This window comes from Bemisia tabaci, chromosome 4 (genome assembly GCF_918797505.1).
Source record: "Bemisia tabaci chromosome 4, PGI_BMITA_v3".
Classification (NCBI taxonomy): Eukaryota; Metazoa; Arthropoda; class Insecta; order Hemiptera; family Aleyrodidae; genus Bemisia; species Bemisia tabaci.
This window is the reverse complement of record NC_092796.1, coordinates 61,344,795-61,365,564: the sequence shown is the minus strand read 5'-3', so window position 1 is coordinate 61,365,564 and position 20,770 is coordinate 61,344,795. Positions and strand designations below refer to the sequence as shown.

The following is a 20,770-nucleotide window of genomic DNA, read 5'->3' as shown; positions in this document are numbered from 1 at the left end:
AAACTTGCAACCTGTAGGCAATCCGGGGCGCGCAGGTGACCTGAGACTCGGAACATACAAGGTTCCCGCGCGCCGCGTCAACTTTGAAGACTTATAACTCCGCTTCTAATCGTTTCCCCAAGATCATCTTGAGCTTGTTTTAAAGCTTAAACGCTCTACTTTCATTTGAAATTGTTTTTGTTTTGATTCGTGCGAACCGAACAATCGAAAATCTCAAAAAACGAAAATTTACGAAAGGGGGGCCTTGTAAAATGCCCCAAAAGTGGGTCAAATTTTAAAATTTTATTAATTTCATACATATATTCTGAAAGCTCTCATATTTTTGGAAATTTTGACACCAAGATCATCTTTCTACGACAAACCGTTGAGAAGTTATGCTAATTTAAAGGTTTTGACTTTGACCCCCCATCCCCCCCTTTTCCCTGGGGGTTAGGCAAAAAATATGTTGCTCGAAAATCCGCCCTGCCGTTTTCATGTAAAAAATTAATTCGCCCCCTTAAATTTGGCAATAGCTGATGTGGCTTGGTTCCTTTCTATTTAACGCGGTCCAATTAAAAAATCTACTTCATTCAGGCTAGGTAGTTCAACAATTAAACGTCGATACTCGAAACCGGAAATGCTTCGTGGCCGGTTTGCTATAATGCTAAAAAATGAAACTACCTATACTTAAAAAATCCACGCGATAAATTCTCAGTATTGAGACGAGGAACGCAGCCAAAACGCCTTCAATTTTTCACATATGCAAGCCGGGCACCTCTCGAGCACGAATAGTTGCACTTAAGCGTTGTCATCAACGTTTCCAGTGCCACCAGTTTGGAATTTAGATCGGGCGCACCTTGTTCCATTATTCTGACGAAAAATCAAGGAAATGGTAGGTTCTTTTTTTGTCCTGTCCTTGTCTTGGCGAGGTTCCTTGTCCTCACCTCACACCCAGTGAGGCGAGTAATCAACTCTGTATTCCTTTCCTGGACGGAGCGAAAGTGGCAAAGCTACGTTACTGCATGCAACGATTCGAGCTCTCAAGCCTCTCATATTGTCATCTCGGTTACTGAAGGCGAACTAGACTTATAGCCTCCAGATGTTGCCGTATCTCCTTCAATAAAGAATGAATTTACTCTGAAAATGGTGAATATTTTTCCTCGAAAATTTCAGACGATTTTGTTCGCAATTTAACCGAGAAGATCTGAAAATTTCAAGGAAAAATATTCATAAGTAACTTTCCTCAAAAATAAACATTTCATGGGTGGAAATTTAGCGCAACTAACGAACGTTCGTGCGGCGTTTTTCTTAGAACGGCAGCACAGTACATAATTTGGTTTTTTCATTCCATTTACTCATCATTTGTATCTAATAGTAATTAAAAAATTAACTATGCACGTACGGGATGTTAACTAATAAGCGCATAAATGAAGAGCCCCGGTTAATCCGCTAGGACCAGCCTACCAGATCCCACGTGTTTAAAAACTGGTTTCGTCGTAAATTGGCATTATCAATCAGAGAGCACTAAAACACATGCTATTTACCGAACCGGAAGAGGAATCTTCAAAGCTACATCAGTTCGCCCTCAATGTGCAATGTAGGCAACACCAGCTCCTACATGGTCGAATTGTTCATCGTCGTGAAATATGGCACGCTCTTTGGGTTATACACGAAATATTTTAACTAAACGGGACGAGGTTACTTCGACGGCATGTCAGTTCGCCTTCAATTTTTCGTGTAGGCAACACAAGCTCCTACGCGATCGAATTGTGGCATCATCTCCCGAAAAAGTAGTTCGACGGTTTCTGACGGCGAATATTTGTTGTGAACACGATAACTTTAGTCAGAATAGCGTCAAATTTTTTAATGGTGTGCCTTTGGGCTGCAAGAAGTGGAGGAACTAGAATAAAATAAAGAGGAAAGAGGAAGAAGAAAGGAGGATGAGGGAGAAAGGGAATCACTTGAGAGACTTTAACGCAGGGTAGAAAAGCAGGCGTGCTGACAAACAGGAGTTGCTTCACGCATGGAGATCGACATAATCACTTTAAAAATTGGATCCTATGCTGAACCATTATGCAAAAAGTTATGCCCGTGCACGGTTCGTTTCAGAGGGAGGTAAATAAAATAGTGTTTCCCACTCAAAATTCCTTCGGGATCTTGAAGTAGGATGCATACACAGTCATTTAAGCCTAAAATGAAAATATTCTGTCGAGCTCTTCGAAAATAAAATCGATTTTTGTGTTTTTGGCGCTGAAATGGCCTTCAAAAACGATCAATGATTCAATTCCGATGGGTTGTGCATATGCAAAATGGTACATGTATGATGAAATCTACGTATTTTTGGACCAGAAATCGATTGAGCAGGGTCCCGAATCGGTCCGAAGCTTCATTGACCGAAAAATGGGCCTTTTTTGAGATTTTAGGGATGTTTTGGGCCCATTTTTTCCCAATTTTGTCGTGAGAAAACCTGTGCCGTCATGGGTATTGATTACTAGGTAATTTCGGGCGAGAAATCGAATGCGCTTGGTCCCGAGTCACTCCGGGGCTTCTTAGGCCGAAAAATTTTTCTCGGCTTGGTTGGGTTAAGATTATTTGTTTGACCGAAAAAGGAGGGAAAATAGTTATTCTGCGTATATAAATATTATAAATCCACAAGAGGAGTTCATTTTTCGAGTCCAAATTTATACCGTCTCTTCATAAAGCGCATACGATTTCTCGTCAGAAGGTCTTTGAAAAAGAGAAATTGATGTGTACGGCATATTTTCTCGGTCGAAATAAAAATTATTGATAGGAATGACAAGTTTTCAGATATTAAGTGCGCATTTGTGCTTTGCCTGTAACTTCAGAAGGAGAAAAACGCGATTTGCAAGGTGTGCGACTCGTCATGACTGCAAATGTGGTTAAGTTTCGGGGGGGGGGGGGGGGGGTATTTGTGAGAAATGTTTTTGGGAGAACTGAGCTAATCACGTAGGTAGTTGTGGCTGTGGACAATTTTTTAGATCTTTAGCGGCAAGCCTTTTTGTCTCGTGTGCCAACCCTGCTAAAAGTGTTACATGTAAAATTTTGCATGTAAATACAGTTTCATGGAAAATTCGGATGGAAATTTTTTCCATGAAAATATTTGGCATGGAAATTTTTTCCATGAAAATATTTGGCATGGAAATTTTTTCCAGATATTTCCATGAAACTGTATTTACATGCAAAATTTGGCATGTAAATAAACCTGCACCATTTGACTCCACCTAAAATTTCTATGATTAATGCAAGAATTATAAAATTAAAGTCACCCTCAAAAATTGGTCGGACTTTGAGACCTTTATCTGACTGTACCCACTGGAAAGCAAGCGAGTGGAGGAGCTGGCTATTTTTCTTTGGCCCAATATGTTTACAGGGGATCTTACCCTTACCTTATTTCAGGCATTTCTGCTTGTTAAGTGCTGCAATCTACTTTTTCTCCCGCAGCCCTGCTAAAAATTTTTCATGGAATTCCGTGCTGGTTTTCCATGGAAAATTTCTCCACGGAAAGCACCACGGAAACCCCCCCTCCTCCTCGTAGGTGCCGTATACCGAAACGTCTATGAAAACACAATTTAGGCCAATTAGGGAAATCAATTTCATTTGGATGAACGTCAGTAATATAGGCACGGTTGCCACAGTTAGGAAAAACCGGGAAATGTACCATGCAGGGAATTTTAAAAAGTCAGGAAATACCGGGAAATGTGGAAATATGGGAAAATTTGTTAAAACGCCTTCATTTGCTTTCTAATGTGGGTTTCAGATTTTGAACAGGAAATTTTGCCTGATAACTATTTTCAATTATGCCTTCTTAACCATCCGTCACATCTTCAATTGTCAGGGAATTTCACCAAAATGTGTCAGGGAAATCAGGGAAATGTCAGGGAATTTCATTTTCTAAATTCTGTGGCAACCCTGCATAGGTCATTAAATGAAATGAAATAAATAATATGCGCACCACTGACGGACCCAATGTTTCCATGCACTTGGGAGGCACCAGCTATGTTTCATGCGATCGGCGTGGAAACTGGAACATTTCCATCCAACTTGCATGTAAACCATACTTTTCCATGCAGTATAGTTTTCACGTTGCATGGCAATTACTTTATTTACATGCAAGTTGGATGGAAGTGGTCAGGATTTCCATGCCAGCCTCATGGAAACGTCTCGCCTTCCATGCGTTACACCCCGATTTCCATGCCAAATCTCATGGAAGTTGGCTATTTACATGCCAAATCTCATGGAAATCGTCCATTTACATGCCATTCTTCATGTAACACTTTTAGCAGGGAACATCGATCGGCAAAAAACACAATTATTTGCAATTAGTGCGACTGATTAGAGTTGTAAAGGTGGCTACATTAAAGTATAAAAGAGAGTATTCGGAAAATTTTTTTGAGGAAACTATGATATCCACGTCAAATTATGCTAAAAGTTGTCATGGCCGGATTTACCTACTTGCCGCCCATGGGCCGCCTGTATTTTGCCGCCCGCTTCTCATTCATTTTGAAACATCAATGAAAACCATCAAGTGAACGTGCCGGAGGGAGAAGGGTGCATAAGACGTGTTCACTCGTGTTGGACACATTTTTTGCGTGAGCCCTGACAACACTACTAGTAAAAGTTTACGGAACTTCGCGCGAAAGCTCAGTTCCGTAAACCTGTCTCTGTGTGGACAAGGCCTTTCATTTGTTAGATTTGAACTAAAAATTAAGAAAGAACAAACGTAAATGTGGTTTAAGAATTTTAACTTCCGCCGCCGTGCCGCGCTGACCACACTGTGTTCGGCGCAATGCGTGAAGTATTCACGTAGTCTTGTAGGCGCTGTGCGTTTCACGCCGCGCCGACCGCTGTTGACCGTGCTGTGTTTGACGCAATGTGTGAAGTATTCATGCAGTCTTGTAGGCGCTAATATGTGTTACATGCCGACCGCCGCGCCACGCGGAGGGCTTCTCCTTTTCATCTCAAGTCCTCGTCATCATTTCTCTCTGCGCCGCGCCGCTCCAGGCCAAATTACGTGCTTGGTTTCTCTCTTAACTCAACTAATTAAAGGTGCGCAGTCTTTTGTATCACCGAAATACGACAAAATTAGAAATTAATGTACTCTCCGGAAATGAGAGATTTGGTCACCTTTTCTTGTTTGTAATTTTTTTTAATCCGATTTTTTAATTTAAAAAAATTGCAAAATTTGCCGCCCCCTAATTTTGCCGCCATGGGCCGCGGCCCATGTGGCCACCCCCCTAATCCGGCTCTGAAAGTTGTGCATTTACACTTTTCAGATTTTAAGCTGTACGCGCTCATACCTTACAGGACCTGCCTGATCTCCGGAAAACGCTATTTTAGCTCAAGTCGATAATCGAATTTCGTAACCTCAGGAAATCAAAATTGTTCGTCGAGCTTTTTCATAGGCTTAAAATGCATTTGGCAGTAGCAGTTTTTTCAGTAAGCGAAAGCAGTTGATAAAATTAATATTTTCCAAGAGCTTGCAATTTTCAGCAAATTGAATTTTTTAATTTTCTAATCAATTTCGGTACCTCAAAAAGTGATCTGGCCTATAAATTAAATTGAAGCTGTAAACGTGAGGATTTGAGATAAAGTTTATTAATCGCCTCCGACATCCGTACCCTCGTTTGAAAAAGAAAATCGGGGAACTTTGTTGCATTCTGCCAAAACCCTGAAGAAAAATTGGCGACAAAAGGCTTTGAAGATGTCTTTCTTTGGACTGTCTTGGACTAATTTTAAAGCCGGGGATGTGCTTAACATACAGTCCACGACCGATTTAACTTCTATTTCTCAGTTCAGATAAATAGTAGTGGGCCTTTTTTGAATGCCCTCATGAATGTAATAGCTACATGAAAATAATCTGTACACAAGACGGAATGAGTTAAATTATCTCAGATGATGTCTTGAATTTTATCGTAAGTCGAACGATAAGAGTTGAACTCAAGCAGGATCATTCAATTTGATCTTTCACCTGTATCACCTTAGGTAGTAATTTTGGCACTAATAATTTTTTCCCCCTTTAATTATTCTATATTTCTCAACGGCATTCGATTACTTTAGCACTGATTTGTCGTTGGATCGATAACCTGATTGACTATCGCATGAACAGGTGAGGTGAGGCGAGCGTCTGCTGACCAATACAGAGTGTAAATCACCTCATGAGGTGATCATAATCTAGATATAATCCGTGTACACATAGATTGTGAAACGTTACAGAAACAAAATATATCTGTTCTGGGTTGCAATGCTGCTATAATTCGACGGTGCGCTATATTCTCAAGAAAGAAACCCATTATCAGTAGGATAATTTTGATTTTTATCATCTGTATCTTTTTTTTGAAGGGGAGGGGGTGAAATTTTGAATTTGAAGAAAGCTTTCACATAGTGAAAGAAAAGGTTTTTTTTTTGTTTTGTTGAACTCAGCGCTGGAAGATTTTCAGGAATATTTCAGTATCAAAACCTCTCCTTACATTAATGACAGCTTCTAACGTCCTTCTTTTGCCTCTGATATTTTTGGTATAGAATTAGTATTTTTGAATAACAAGAAGAGAAAGACGCCATGCTGCATCCTAAGGTCGAGAAAGTATTGGAAATAAAAAGAACAGGGCCGGATTAAGGGGGTAGCGACATGGGCCGCGGCCCATGGCGGCAAATCTATAAGGGGCGGCAAATTTTGCAATTTTTGTAAATATAGGTATAAAAAGAATCGGATTTAAAAACAAAACAAGCAGGAAGCTCCAACGCATTGGCGTCGGAGAGCGGCTCTGGGGGCAGTAGTTGTAGTCAAGAATGAGGGCCTAGACACATTTTGTCATTGATGTACAATCCGACAACTGTCGATTCATGTTTTGTAACTTAGCAGATTTACGTAGCCGGTGTATAAATGTGTATTGGGCTTTGATATGGCGAATACATGGCATTATCACTTGTTGTATACTTTTAATTTTGAAAGCTCTTTGGAGGTCCGCTTCCTAAAAAATCTCTGGTTGATAAGTCGTTTAGCGAGGCTGCAAAAAATTTGCATTTTTATATCTGAAAGTGTAGGTATTGGTTTTTTGTATAATTGTTTTTTTGGATTGCTGGAAAAGTAACGCATACTTCTATAATTTAGGACTGAGTCAGGGAAATATAAGGTTCGTTAAATAGTAAATATTCCTAGTACCGTGTGACACTATTGTTAACGAAAAGTTTTTGCAACTTGTCAAAGAGGTTGTTGAATGATCTTCGAATAACTTTTGATGAGCTAGAGGTAATGGTTCTATCTGCAGCTCGTGGACTTCTGTACGATATTGTCCAGAATCATCTGAATTTTCAAAAAGTGTCCGCTTGTTCGATACCCAATTTGCTCATTCATGCATACAAGGAGAAGCGCATGAAAGCTTTAGCAGACATTTTGGAGATGAATCAAGAATTAGATGAAGAATTTATGACTTAAATCACGGCACCTTAATCACGGGATGACCTTAATTACGGCAACTATTTATTGTCCATGAGATGCAGATGGTTCCATTTCCCTAGCTCATCAAAAGGTATTCGAAGATCAATTTCATCAGCCACCCGTACGAACCACGTTTCTAGTGACCCGTACTTGCTTCGCACGTATGAAACATACAATCAGAGAAAACAGAATTCATCTTACAATAATCAATAATCAGTAGGACATGAATCGTTGCGATGTATAATACGACATTATAATGCGGCATTACTATTGTAATTCATTTTAATGGATTAGGGGCATTATAAATCATTATTGCCACGTCGGAATGAAATGTTGTAGACTGAATTGAAAAGCATGTTGGCAAAATTTATTATAAAAATAGTATAACATGTAGGTACATAACATAAAGGTAATACAAATTAAATGATTAGAGCGTGTATATTTCATTACATTATAGGTATATTACAATCATTTTTGTCATTGTTGGAAATTTTGATAGTTTGAAATTTGATAGTTGATAGTTGATAGTTTGAGAGTTGAAAATTTGGTTATTTTATTTAGTTAAGGTGATTCGATAGACGCCATATTTTGTGTCAGAATGGCATGCGACATATCCCATCAATTGGTTCCATTTTTTCATTTACTCATCATTTTTCTCCAATTTTAAGTTTCGCAATTCTGTTTTCAGGAGACTAAAGCACTCACTTATCAATTTGTATATTTATATTGAGTTAAGGGTAGAGACGTATTCCTCACCGGAATTGAGGAATGGAGGTGTTACAGTAAGTCCGGCATTAGGTTCCATTTCGACATCAGCGACGATCAACGCTACGATACTGGAAGCCAGTCTTCCGATATTAAATCCCTAGCGGGGAAGAAAAAAAATGCCTAGATTTCGCTAAAAATCCCTAAATCCCCAGATTTGCTCAAATATACTTAAAAAATCCCTAGATTTTGCAAAAAGCGCCATTTTTAACGAAGAATCATGATGTCATTCGATGTAGCGATTTGCAATATTTAAATCTGATTGGCTCGTTTGAATTTTGGCGCTCTCTGAAAGCAGTGCTAATCCAGACCAATAAAATGAAAGAATATTAGTTGATTTCTTATTATTAACAGGTTGAATGCAGTTGAATGTCAAGTACATCGAAGGACGCAATCGTTTTAATTTCCGGCTTATTTGCGGGGAAAATAGTGTTGCCAAAAAGGCCTACAAAATATAGATGAAAAAATGTTTTCGATTGTCGAAGCTAGAATTGAGGTTAAAAAGTTGATTTTTGGTAACTTTACCTCATCAAAAAAAAATCCCTAGATTTCCTGAAAAATCCCTAAATCCCTGGAAATTCCGGAAAATCCCTAAATCTAGGGATAAACCCTTAGACATCGGATGGCTGTTGGAAGCATTAGAGTCAACATTTGAAACGCTGCTGCAGAATTTGCCGGGAGTATAATCGAGTGTTGAAAGTCAGTAGAATTGAACAATGTAATAATTGCTTTCCGAAATAAGCGTTATAATAAAAAAACCACGAATCTGAACTGTTAATACTGGAACACACCTTCTGTAAATGTACCTTGCGAGAGATAAGTAAAAAAATAGATGTACTGGAGGAGAAGTGCTTCTCCACAGAGTTTGAAGAAGGAAAAAAAATGCCCAAATTTACTTACTTCAGCATTTTCGGCAAAATCACTGCAATTTCCGAACCTTTTTCTGGCCAGGGGCCAAAATTAAATGATTATGAAGGGCCACTTAGATGTTGTAGATAAAAATAGGACTGTTGAAAAAGTCGCCGTTTTCAATAAATATGTTCCCGGAATGGAAAAAACAGCTCACAAATAAAAGCAAATTGCCATAGAAACTTCTTCACGAAATCACACACACAACGAAGAACGAGGCGCTACAGACGAGTCCGTCCAGGACAAGTTAAAAAATTCCCATGAGCCGAGTGCCGTAGGTTAAGGGCCCGTTCGCCAAAACTAATCGGAACTGTATGAATGAATTGCTCCTTTTAAAAATCAAAACAATATCGAATTGCGATATATTACACAGTTAAGATAGGGCTATGTCCTGTCGTAAGCGGCGACATACAGTCGATATCATTTCAATAATCGCCCCAATGGCCACGATAGTTGTTAGACGTTTACGGTTTCCCTGGTAACCTTTGTTTGCTATCAGCTGATATCGAGTAATTAACTAGGAAGCTCCAACCCAGTGGTTAAAGCTTCCTTAACCGCGAAAACTTTAAAATTCAAATTTTCAAATTTTGAACGTAAAGTACATTTTTTCCATCACGAGATAAAAGCACAAACAAGTTTTGAATTATTGACTGTATCACCATGATTCCAAAAATACAATACACAACATAGCATTGACTAACAATAAAACAGTATGCAATAAAATAAAGTCATGACAAGGAACATAGCCGAAAATGGCGCCGATTCCCATCAACCAACGCGCGGTCTCTACAATGTAACATGCTGCATTGATACTCCCCAGCTGGGACCGTCCGGAATAGCAGCTCTAGTGCAAGCACCAGAGCCGCTAAAAATACTAACGAGAAAAGGCGACAAAATCTCTCATTTCCTGAGAGTATAGTAATTTCTAACTTTGTCGTCTTTCAGTGATACAAGAGACAGCACCTTCAATTAGTCGAGTTAAGAGAGAAACCAAACACGCAATTTGGCCTGGAACGGCGCGACTTAGAGAGAAATGATGACGAGGACTTCAGATGAAAAGGAGAAGCCCTCGGCGCGGCGATCGGCATGTAACACATATTAGCGCCTACAAGACTGCACGAATACTTCACGCATTGCATCAAACACAGTCCGGTCATTGCGGTCAGCGTGAAACGGATAGCGCCTACAAGAATGCATGAATACTGCACGCATTGCGGCAAACAGTGCGATCAGCGTGAAACCCATGGCGCCCACAAGACTTGTCCACCCAGAGATAGGTTTACGAAACTTAACTTTTGTGCAAAGTTCCGTGAACTTTCGCTAGTAATGTTGCCAGGGCTTTCCCAAAAAATGTGTTCAACACGAGTAAACGCGTATTATGCACCCTTCCCCCGCTGGCACGTTCACTTGATGGTTTTTATTGATGTTTCAAAACGAATGAGAAGGGGGCGGCAAAATACAGGCGGCCCATGGGCGGCAAGTAGGTAAATCCGGCCCTGAAAAAGAGGAGGAACGGATAGAGGAGAAGAAATGGATAGAGCAAACGGTGAGCCATGCGGAAAATTTGCACTTTAAAGTGTCACGCGCACCATATTAATGATGCAGCACATATCGCCGACGAAACAATTGATGTATAGTTTTTCCGGTTAAGCCGTCTGGTGTTTGAAACTCCAATAAAGTGCGACGATGACACTGTACTCTGGTACCTGATGCACGGATAAAAACGCATGCTAGTGGTTTTAGATTCCGCACTAATTTGATCCACCCGAAGCAGGATTAACACTGCAGAACACAAAGTACACCTACTAAGCTATCATCTTTCTAAGGATTACATGAAGCTAGAAATCTGTGAAAACTAAGATTAATTTCTTCCGTTTAATCACGTAACATTCAATGAGTGGCCATTTTTACCACCCGCAGCACATTTTAAAGTGTCTTTGGTGTGTATCGTTTCTGCCGTGAATATTTTAAAGAAGACTGACCTTTTTTTTAAAAAAAAGAGAGGAAATGAGAAAGAGACTCTATCCATTAAAATTTCTCATAGAACGCTAAGCAGATTGATATTCTAAGTAATATGGTCAGCATGAGGTCAAATAATGTGTGACAAACTTATTGATATCGGTTAGGATAGGTCAGGTTTTTCTTCGTTGAATTGAATTGGATAGGTACATGAAATAGGAATATCCCTGTGTTACATTGTGCAAAACTGCAAGGGAAAATCTCTGCTGGAGTTCAAAGGATTAGAGTACATTGATTCAAAACGTTCAAATCCTCTATTAACTGCGTTACGGAATTCAGAAGTCTCCCGGACAATAATGGAATGCTCATCAAGGATAGCAAGCAGCATTTACAGTCCTGTCTTCGCCACGCCCTTAAAACTCCATAGGAAATTATCAACTGTGAAATAATGGAGGATTTAAGTCAACAGGTGCTCACGATTTGATTTGACAAAGAATCAGTTGAGGAGCCGCTATAATTCACAGAAATGCTGTTACTGAAAGTGATCTAGCTCAGCTTTAAGCGTCTCGATGAGCACCAAGAAAAAAGCAGTGACCGTGGAAATATGTAATAATTGGCAAATTGGAGCATTTAAAGTTACATATATCCTTGTTTTAGTCGTATTACATTTTTAACCAAACGACGGTACGAATATGAACATTTAAATCACAACTATCACTTTTTACGGCACTACTTTGTTGATGAATAATCAACTTCTGATCAACATTTTCATCGACAAATAATACTCACAGTTTTACTCCGTTTGACCTGTCCATGTTTGTCACCAGACCTCAAAACCTCAAAAATTTCATGATTTGTCCGAGTTATGATTAAAGGAAAATTTGATTAAAACGTTGATAATGCCTAGTACAATTACAATTTGACCAATATTTACTTTACATAATTGGGAGTGATTTGCGAAAATTGAGTGTCGGGATGGACATCGGGATAAGACAGGATAACGAAACTCGGTACATCAGGGTGAAACTATAGAGATGTAGGATAACACGAAATTTAAGTAATCTCCTTCCGTTCGGTAAAAAGTTATTATTATTGTCCGTCTCACGAGCTCGTGTTGCCTACACTGAAAATTGAAGGCAAACTGACATTACGATAAAGTAACCTCTCCTCATTTGGCAAATCTCCTATTTGTGAGTGTACAAAGTGATCTTGCCCCTCACGATGATTTATTTATTTGACCACGCGAGAGCTCGTGTTGCCTACACTGAAAAGTGAAGGCAAGCTGAACGTGACAATAAAGTAATTTCTCCTTGTTTGGTAAAAATCTCTTATATGTAGGTGGCCCGAGTGATCGTGATTCATGATCGCGCCTTTTTAAGATGATACCACTATTCGACCACGTGGGAGCTCGTGTTGCCTACACTGAAAATTGAAGGCAAACTAACACGACGGGCACACCATTGAAAATTTCGCAGAAAGTGCTCCTAGATGACCAGAGAGATGAGCGCGGGGAAAAATATAATATTTTTGCGGTGTATATGCTCCATTACTAACGGAGCGGGATGAATTGTTTTTAATGAGTCTCTCTCTTTACGATGCACTAATCGTAAATCAATCATCCCAATCATCTATAATCGTGGCACTCTAGTTTTTTGGGAGAGTAAATAGGCTCAGTGCAGTAAAATGCATTCCGGGTTTCACTCTGAAATTTTTCACAGTGAAATCGGCTTGCGATCCAAAGAAAACTCGTTCGTGGGACTCCGAAGTTAGGTCTAGATCTCTGAAGTTTCAGATGAGCATCTGAAAACTTAAGTCAAGCTGCCGAAAGTTCGGATTGACATCTAGAACTGCAGATCTGCATCTGAAGTATTCGGTTTTCATCATCGTTAATGCCAATTACGGCGGATGAATTCTTAAAGTCTCTCTCTTACGTGCACAGTCGAATCAATCATCAATATCTATATCGTGGCACTCTATTTTTTGGGAGAGTAAATAGGCTCAGTGCAGTAAAATGCATTCCGGGTTTCACTCTGAAATTTTTCACAGTGAAATCGGCTTGCGATCTCAATTAGCCCCAAAGTCTAGGGTTCAAAAGCTTTAGTCTCTGGGTGTTCTCCACATCCCCACTTTTTCTGATGGTATACGGCAAAAAAGACTCCTCTGAAAATCACCTCGAGAATGAAATCACTCAACCTGCCGAGTGGGCGGCGCTGATCTAGTTAGGCGGATTGCACATCGAAGGCGCAACATTGTACTCACCTACAATTTAACCTGGCTCTTACTTCGCAGACCGACTTCATAGCCTGGTAACCATCGAGTCGTCTTGTAATAGCTCAATGAGCCCTGCCCAGCGCCTGCTGAAAATTGAGACCCGAGGGCCTCAGCGGCAACGACGCTGTGCAGCCACAATTTCTCGTTCTGAAACGCCACTCTCTCTACAGATTTAGTCCCTATTCCTCGAAACCCTCCCCCCTCGCCCTCGGCCCGGATCTCCCACTCCGCGCCTGGCGAACGGCTCTCACGCCGAGCAGCGTGGCGCTACACCTGGCCCGCTACACTCCATTCCGCCATCCGCGAGTATTACACGAGTCACCTAACCTCACAACCGATCGCCATCCGAGCGCGGCCCAATAAATCCCCCTGCCCCCTGTCATCCCCCCCCCCCCTTCGGCGAGGGCCCCGCGTGCGTTTGTTTTGTTTCCGTAGCTTCATTGTCAGTGATACGGAGTGTGTGTCAACAAATCGGCCCGAAATTCGTTTACGTCACAGTTTTCGAGAAGTAGAGCGCTTGTGCCGCTCCGCAACCACAAACAATCCTCGCTCGATTCGCTAAACAAATCCGGCGGCCGGCAAATTGTTGGGATTCGAGTGAATTTTTCGAGGAGGAAAAAAAAATCCGATGGAAATGGAGATGAGCGAGCTGTTTGACCGCTGTCGAGTGGACCGTCTGGTTTTGTGATAGTTCGGCTTCGGATACTCGGGGTGTGTTTGTTCGTCGGGAAACGGAGTTAATTTCGGCGACTGCTCGATTCGCAGTTATGTCAGTTTAGTGTGCCCGAGGAATAACAGGGATTTGAGCATACCAAGCTCCTTGGATATCTAGCGCTCCGTTTTTACCATTTACAACCAACGTAAGTTACACTATGCTCTGCTCAACCATTTATTGTCCTCTCAAATTAAGGCTGTGGAGCATTCAAGCAAGAGGAGGAGGAGGGGGGGGGGTCATGTTGCGGGTAAATCAAGCAGAACCTTAATGCGGGGTTCTAACTGCTCTCCCTGCCTCATCTGAATCTAATGCATCCTCATTTACAGAGGGTAAATCACTTAGAGTTGCGTGAAAAAAACCCCTGCAAAAAAGCAAGTAGTCAATAGAAATACATCAATGGTTAAAGTGCGAAACCACGTATCTCCATTTTGGTGTTTCAAAATCTCCGCTCCTATTTCATTTTTTCAAAGAGAAAAAAGTCAACTACACAGCTTGAAATTTCTACGGAATATTCTATTGATATAGGAGAAAAACCAATGCAATTTTCAAGAAATGAAGTTGACTAGCTTTTTAAGACAAAATAAACTATATCGAAAAGTCTGCAACGTCGCAAACGGAGATACGTGGTTTCGCACTTTGGCCATCGACACGGAAATCATCCTATTTCAACTCTGAGTTAGTCAGGCAAGAATCAGGCACCATAAAGTTTATGACGTGAACCGACTGAAGACAGTGCAAATTTTTCACTGATCCCTTTTTCTTTTACTCCATAAGCTGTAATTTCAGCCGTATTAACAAGAAAGTTTGACGCGTTATCTGTCCAAAACCTGTATCACATGCTGCAGGGTATTTTCTGTAGCAATATCAAAGCAAGTAAACGTTTTTTTTAGAATTACAGGAATTCGAGTTAAAAAAATACCTTGTTTCAGATACTTAGTAAAATCGCCAACTGATTCGCAAACTTTGTCACAGCGAGGAAAATGATTCAGGTGTAGTTGTCTATCTAAATCAATCCAGAATATTATAAGGAATAATACTCGATGAGTGCTTGCATATGCGTGAGCATTACGCGGCCAGTGCCGCCAAATTGGTGAAAAAATGTAAAGATTTACAGCGTTTTAACGTGGGGTAGAGGAATTACACGAAGGCGGCAAGCCTGATTTTGACATTGATCGCACTCTCACTATTTAGAAATATTGTACAGACTGCAACTTTTTTGGTTTCATCATTCAAGGAAAAAAAGTTTGTTGACGCACATGGAGTAGGCCAGAGGCAAAAAGAGGCAGAACCTGTTTTAGATGCGGCACTGTTAGTTCTCGATCGATAGTCATCGACGCAGACTTTCTCGGCCAAAAAAATAAAAAATAAGAAATGACTGACATAAAAAAATTAACAGTAAAAACTGGAGATTGATCCATACGTTTAAGTAAGTACCACTGCGATATACTTAATCGAGGGGACTCAAAAAGAGAAATCTAAAGAAAAAAAGCTTCTGCTTTGAATTATATTGAAATGATTTTTAAACTCATCACTTGATAGTTTATCGCGCGTTTGATATCGTTGGTAGACATTAAGCAGGGGGCTGCATCCTTTGGCTACGTGGCTTAACTCTCAGAGAGCGCTTGGCACCCTTCGAGGTCCCATTCGCGGGGCGGGGCCCCATGAGTTGTTCTAAATAGAGCCGGCTCATCTAGGGACTGTCTCTAATCGATAACCACGTAAATCACAAAAATCCGCCCGGTAGAACGATCGAACGAATGGTGACAAAAAATGAGCATTAAAATTGTTTAAATGGAAGAATTCAGAACTTCATCACGTCAAGTTAAATAGCCTGGGTTGTATTTCCAAAATCTGAAAAAGACGGGTTCATCAAGGGACAATTATCTATCGATAGCTGCAAAAATCGCTAAAATTGGTCCAGTGAAACGGTAGAACGGACTGTGACAAAAAATGAGAATTCAGGGGATCAGGAAGCTTATAGTAATGATGATCGAGAATTGGAACTATACTAGGGCCCACGAACGATGATCCCTGAAAAATCGGGCGAATAAACGCGTGGGCCATGTAAATGACAACGCTTCAAGGTCGAGCACGCACATCGACGAGACCGGGTATTGTGAACGCGAAAAGCTATTGTATGCGAACTGCTGATATTCTACCCCTATCTTCAGGTCAAAATTCTTCATAGGAAGCCCTTTCGTAAAAGACCAATTTCTTGTAATTTTGCCCCAATCTCTTCGTCCATTACATGGTTGGATTGCTCGTAAAATTCTGAGCTATAGGTTGAGGGAGCATTAGATCCCTAGACAGCAAGTTGGCGTTTCAGTGTTGGTAGTCCTTCTTTCTAGGCGAGACAAAGACTCGTAAGAGTTAATTTTTAAGTGGTTAAGACGTCTTAGTTCATCGTATCTGGAGGAGGAATGTCTCTGCAAGAAGAGGGCGTGAAAACAACTTTTTTACACCAAAGGCTGCCAACCGTGAGAGCTTCGTCAAGCTGCGAAAGCAGTCGAGGACGCAGAGATTTTGCGATTTCAGACGCCCGTTTCCAGCGTTGTCTTTTTGCACGGAGTTGTGTCCCCCTGTACAAACGAATCAAAGAACGAAGATATCTAAACGTTAAAAGGATCTAATGAGCTAGATGGGGTATATCGACGGTGAAACTACCAAACCACGTATCTCGGTTTGCGACGTCGCAGACTTCCTGTCATACTTTATTTTTTAAATGAAAAACTACTTAACATCCAGTCTTGAAAATTTCTGTGCTTTTTCCTCTTTGTGCGGAGAAAATTCCGTGAAAATTTCAAGGAATGATATTGATTTGGTCTACTTCAAAAAAATAAAATGTGAGCGTAGATTTTTAAACACCGCAAACGAGATACGTGGTTTGGTAGTTTCACCGTCGATATTTTGCTTGAGTTTTATACTTGTTGCATATTTTAGTTATTGTAATAAATTGATTCTGCAAGACCGGTTGCATCCATAATTTACAATCTTGTAAAGCAGGGAAGGGGATATCCATTTTAAATGTTTGAGGCTAGGGTCAGAAGGCCTCTGCAAGAATATCCGTCCTCAAAGGGTTCAATGTAAGACGAATTGGCAAAAATCCTATATTTTTCCAGTGTCCCATGTTTTTTTAAAGTCTAGTGAGACTGAAAGTGACAGGCATTTTTTTAAGCCTCTGTTCAAGTATGAGTTCGGTTTCATGATTGTCCATAAAATTAGGTTACATTCGCTAGTATATATTCTTTCATAGTTCCTGCACAACATAGATTATTCGATTCTATCTACTATGCCAATTATTATTATTTATTATACAGCTTCATGAAACTCGCGTAAAAATAGGTACAAGTTTGCAATTTACTCTGTTCGAGTTGACTCTGTGCTCGGAACAGAGGCGGAGTAATTCTCTTGAGCTATTACCTCCACTTTCTTGAAATCATAAACTATTGCACTCTTTGACCTTTGACATTCAGGCGCACGATGTGCTGTAGCTGGTGCGGAGCCGTGGTAAAACGCCGCGGAGCTTACGTACAGTAGTCTAACCAACATTGTTGCTATGTGGTATCAATATTGCAGGTGTTTTTAAAAATAAAATTGTCGTGATCCGGAATGAAGTGTATAATTCAATCTGATATGAGTTGAGTGAATGTAATAGGTGCTTTTAATTGAGAATTTATAGAGGTAGAAAAAGGTGTCTACATTGCAAATAAGTCCGTTCCTTGTGGCACCATAAATCATAAAAATATCAAGAGATGTATTCCCCGCGTCAAAAATAAAAGGAAATAAGATGCGTTCGAGACGCTCCTCGCCAGGAGGGTTGCAGACGTTGAAATTATCCTCGTGAAGTTTTCACAGATAATCACTTAATAAGAGAGAATAGAAAAGATAAGAAAAATCACTTAAATTTTAAAAAAAGTGACGTTCAGTAATTTTCCATGTAGAAAATAAAGTATGACAGGAAGTCTGCAATGCCGCAAACCGAGATATGCGTCTCTGCAGTTTCACCATTAACTTCTAAACATTTTTAAAATGCCGTGAAAATTCATATAACACGAATTTGGTTACTTCTGAAAATTGAAAGGAAGTCATTTAAACGTTTCATATATACTGCCTCCGATGTTTTAGGAAGGTTCCCAACACTTTATCGGAAACAAATTGGTGTGTTAAGAAAGTACTGTAGAACTTGAAGAGTTTTTGAACTATTTTGTCACTGAAATCATATAAACCTCTCGTAAATGCCTTTACGTGAAAAACGTGCAGAAAGGGCCGCATTTAAAGTAGATTTTGCTCTTTTTTAAAGACTACTTACTTATACTTACTTACTTACTTACTTACTTACTTACTTACTTACTTCCTTCCTTCTTTCCTTCCATCCTTCCTTCCTTCCTTCCTTCCTTCCTTCCTTCCTTCCTTCCTTCCGAACACGGAGAAAAAAACCTCGTGCGTTGGACCCGAAGTTTAGGTCATATGGATCTCTGAAGTTTTCAGATTGAGCATCTGAACACTTTAGATCTAGCTGTCGAGGTTCGGATCACACATCTGAAACTTCAGTTCTGACATCTGAAGTACTTCAAATGTGAGAACTCGGAAGTTTTCGGATGTGAGAACCGAAGTTTTTCGGATGTGAAAACCGAAGTACTTCAGATGTAAGAACTGAAGTTTCAGATGTGTGATCCGAACCTCGACAGCTAGATCTAAAGAGTTCAGATGCTCAATCCGAAAACTTCAGAGATCCATATGACCTAAACTTCGGGTCCCACGCACGAAGTTTTTTTCTCCGTGTACTTCCTTCCTTCCTTACTTCCTTCCTTCCTTCCTTCCTTACTTACTTACTTACTTCCTTACTTACACACTTTACTCACTTATTCTCGTAAAGATGTTTACCAACCGATGCTACAAGGGCCACGTACAACAAATGAAGACTCAAAAAAAAGGTGCGTGCGGTTTCGTGGAGTATACGTCAATGCAAAATCTACTGATCTGGTATAAAGACATCCGTACAGCAGTATAGTGGAGCCAATTATTCAAGCCGGCAATAACGTCGGTATTCCTTCTGGTGTTTGCGTCTTGAGCCTTTTTTTCTTTTTGCTTTTTTACTTTGAATGATTGGCTGACCTTTCATGAAATCAGATCGTGGATGCTGGCAGCGCGAGGTAGACTCGAGCGCTCGACAATAAGGCGAGAAAATGAATCCGGATAGAGACACCCTATGCCTTAATGCCTTAATGCCTTAATGCCTTAAGGTTAACAGAACCGTTTTCCTCAAGGCCGCCGTTTAGCGTTTGTGCCACGAAATGTCCCGATTAGTAGGTGGAGATATAGAGGCTAAAACATTCTTGTCGTTTCGCGTGGAAATCTCCTGCTTTTTCTCAGAAAATAAGAGGGTGGAGTATTTTCCTTGTCAGTTACACAGGCGTAGTCACTCACAAACTAAAAGCTTCAGAAGCACGAGAGAAGTCTGCCACCACCGCACGGTCAATCAAGATCTTTTCTTTCTGTCGAAGACAGTTTCGAATGTCAGAGGTGAAGGCTTTTCAGATATGTATATTCACGAGCCACCTCGTAAATTTAAAACTTTTTTTTTCATTCTGTTTACCCTCATTTTTTCGCGGATCAACCTATTTAGGGACCTAATTTATTTATTATTCCTCTTTATGTGTTTATTTTTTCTCTTTATTTTTGTGCGCTCGCAACAGGTGTTTGAGTAAGAAACCATATACAACGTGATCCAAAGGCCCCGCACCGCCAGCATCAAGTATAATCCTTGTAACTTTTGAAAAAAAAACCGACAGAGACTTAAAATTTTGTGAGTTTGGCGAGAGCGCGTGTGGCAAACGTTGTCTAAACGTCACTTTAACCTGTAATATTTTGCATGATTCATCCGTCGATTTTTTTTATTTTTTTTTGTTCCATTGTATTTATTCCGTTATGAATTTACATGCTTTGGTATCTGCAGATTTTATTTTAATTTTTTTTGTATTGTTGCTTGACCGGGTTTCAAAGCGGAACAATAAGGAATTCTTAAAATGTTGACAACGGCTCATTTTGATATCTACCCGTCACGGTTGGCGACTAGCGTCACGAGTTTTTGCTATCAATTCGGCTAGTTTTATCCGGAGTCGGGCTCGGGGTCTTGGTCGTTCCTCTGACGTTAGGGCGTATCTCTATTCCCACGTGAGCCTTGTTGTCCGTATATCTCTATACTTTCCGCGGCTCATGTTGAAATTGAGATACGCCCTGACGTCAGAGGAGGGCGCCATCCACGTCATCGTGACGAGCATGAGGATTGGGCACGATTTTCTTCGTATGTAAGTAAATGGGATGAGCCAACCAACTACCAACAGTAGATCCGTCGTCGGGGATACGGAATCTCGTTGGGCGCCACCGTGGGAGTCCCAAAATTTCTCGCTCAACTTTTTTTTATCTAATTTTTTAGGGATTCCCATGTGTTTTCTCTTCTTCTTTCGGCTGCGATAGGATTGCGCGAATGCCCCCATTATTACCTTTTCGGAGATGCACAGGATTGCGCGAATTTTTCTGGTACTGAAAACTCACATTTTTGCGCGAATATTCAAAATTCAACGAGGAGGCGTTGTTCTGGCAACCTTGGTAGTTTGTGGTAGATAACTACATCGCGGAAGACTATTCATTCCGTCCTCATTTACGGGCATGTCTCTCTTCGATGGATATCCCTCGAAGCACAAATAGCCCAGAGA

The 20,770-nt window shown here is 40.4% G+C and overlaps 1 protein-coding gene across 2 annotated transcripts in view; it reads left to right on the top strand.

Annotated features, from left to right (window-relative positions):
- Window positions 1–13,641: 13,641 nt before the first annotated feature.
- LOC109031730 (protein dimmed) overlaps window positions 13,642–20,770 on the top strand; it is a 50,444-nt gene continuing 43,315 nt past the window's right edge. The window contains exon 1 of one of the 2 annotated variants that reach the window (XM_019043433.2): window positions 13,642–14,199. The gene's annotated coding sequence lies outside the window, so the exon portion shown is untranslated. The remainder of the gene's footprint in view (window positions 14,200–20,770) is intronic. The other variant, XM_019043432.2, reaches the window with a different exon arrangement.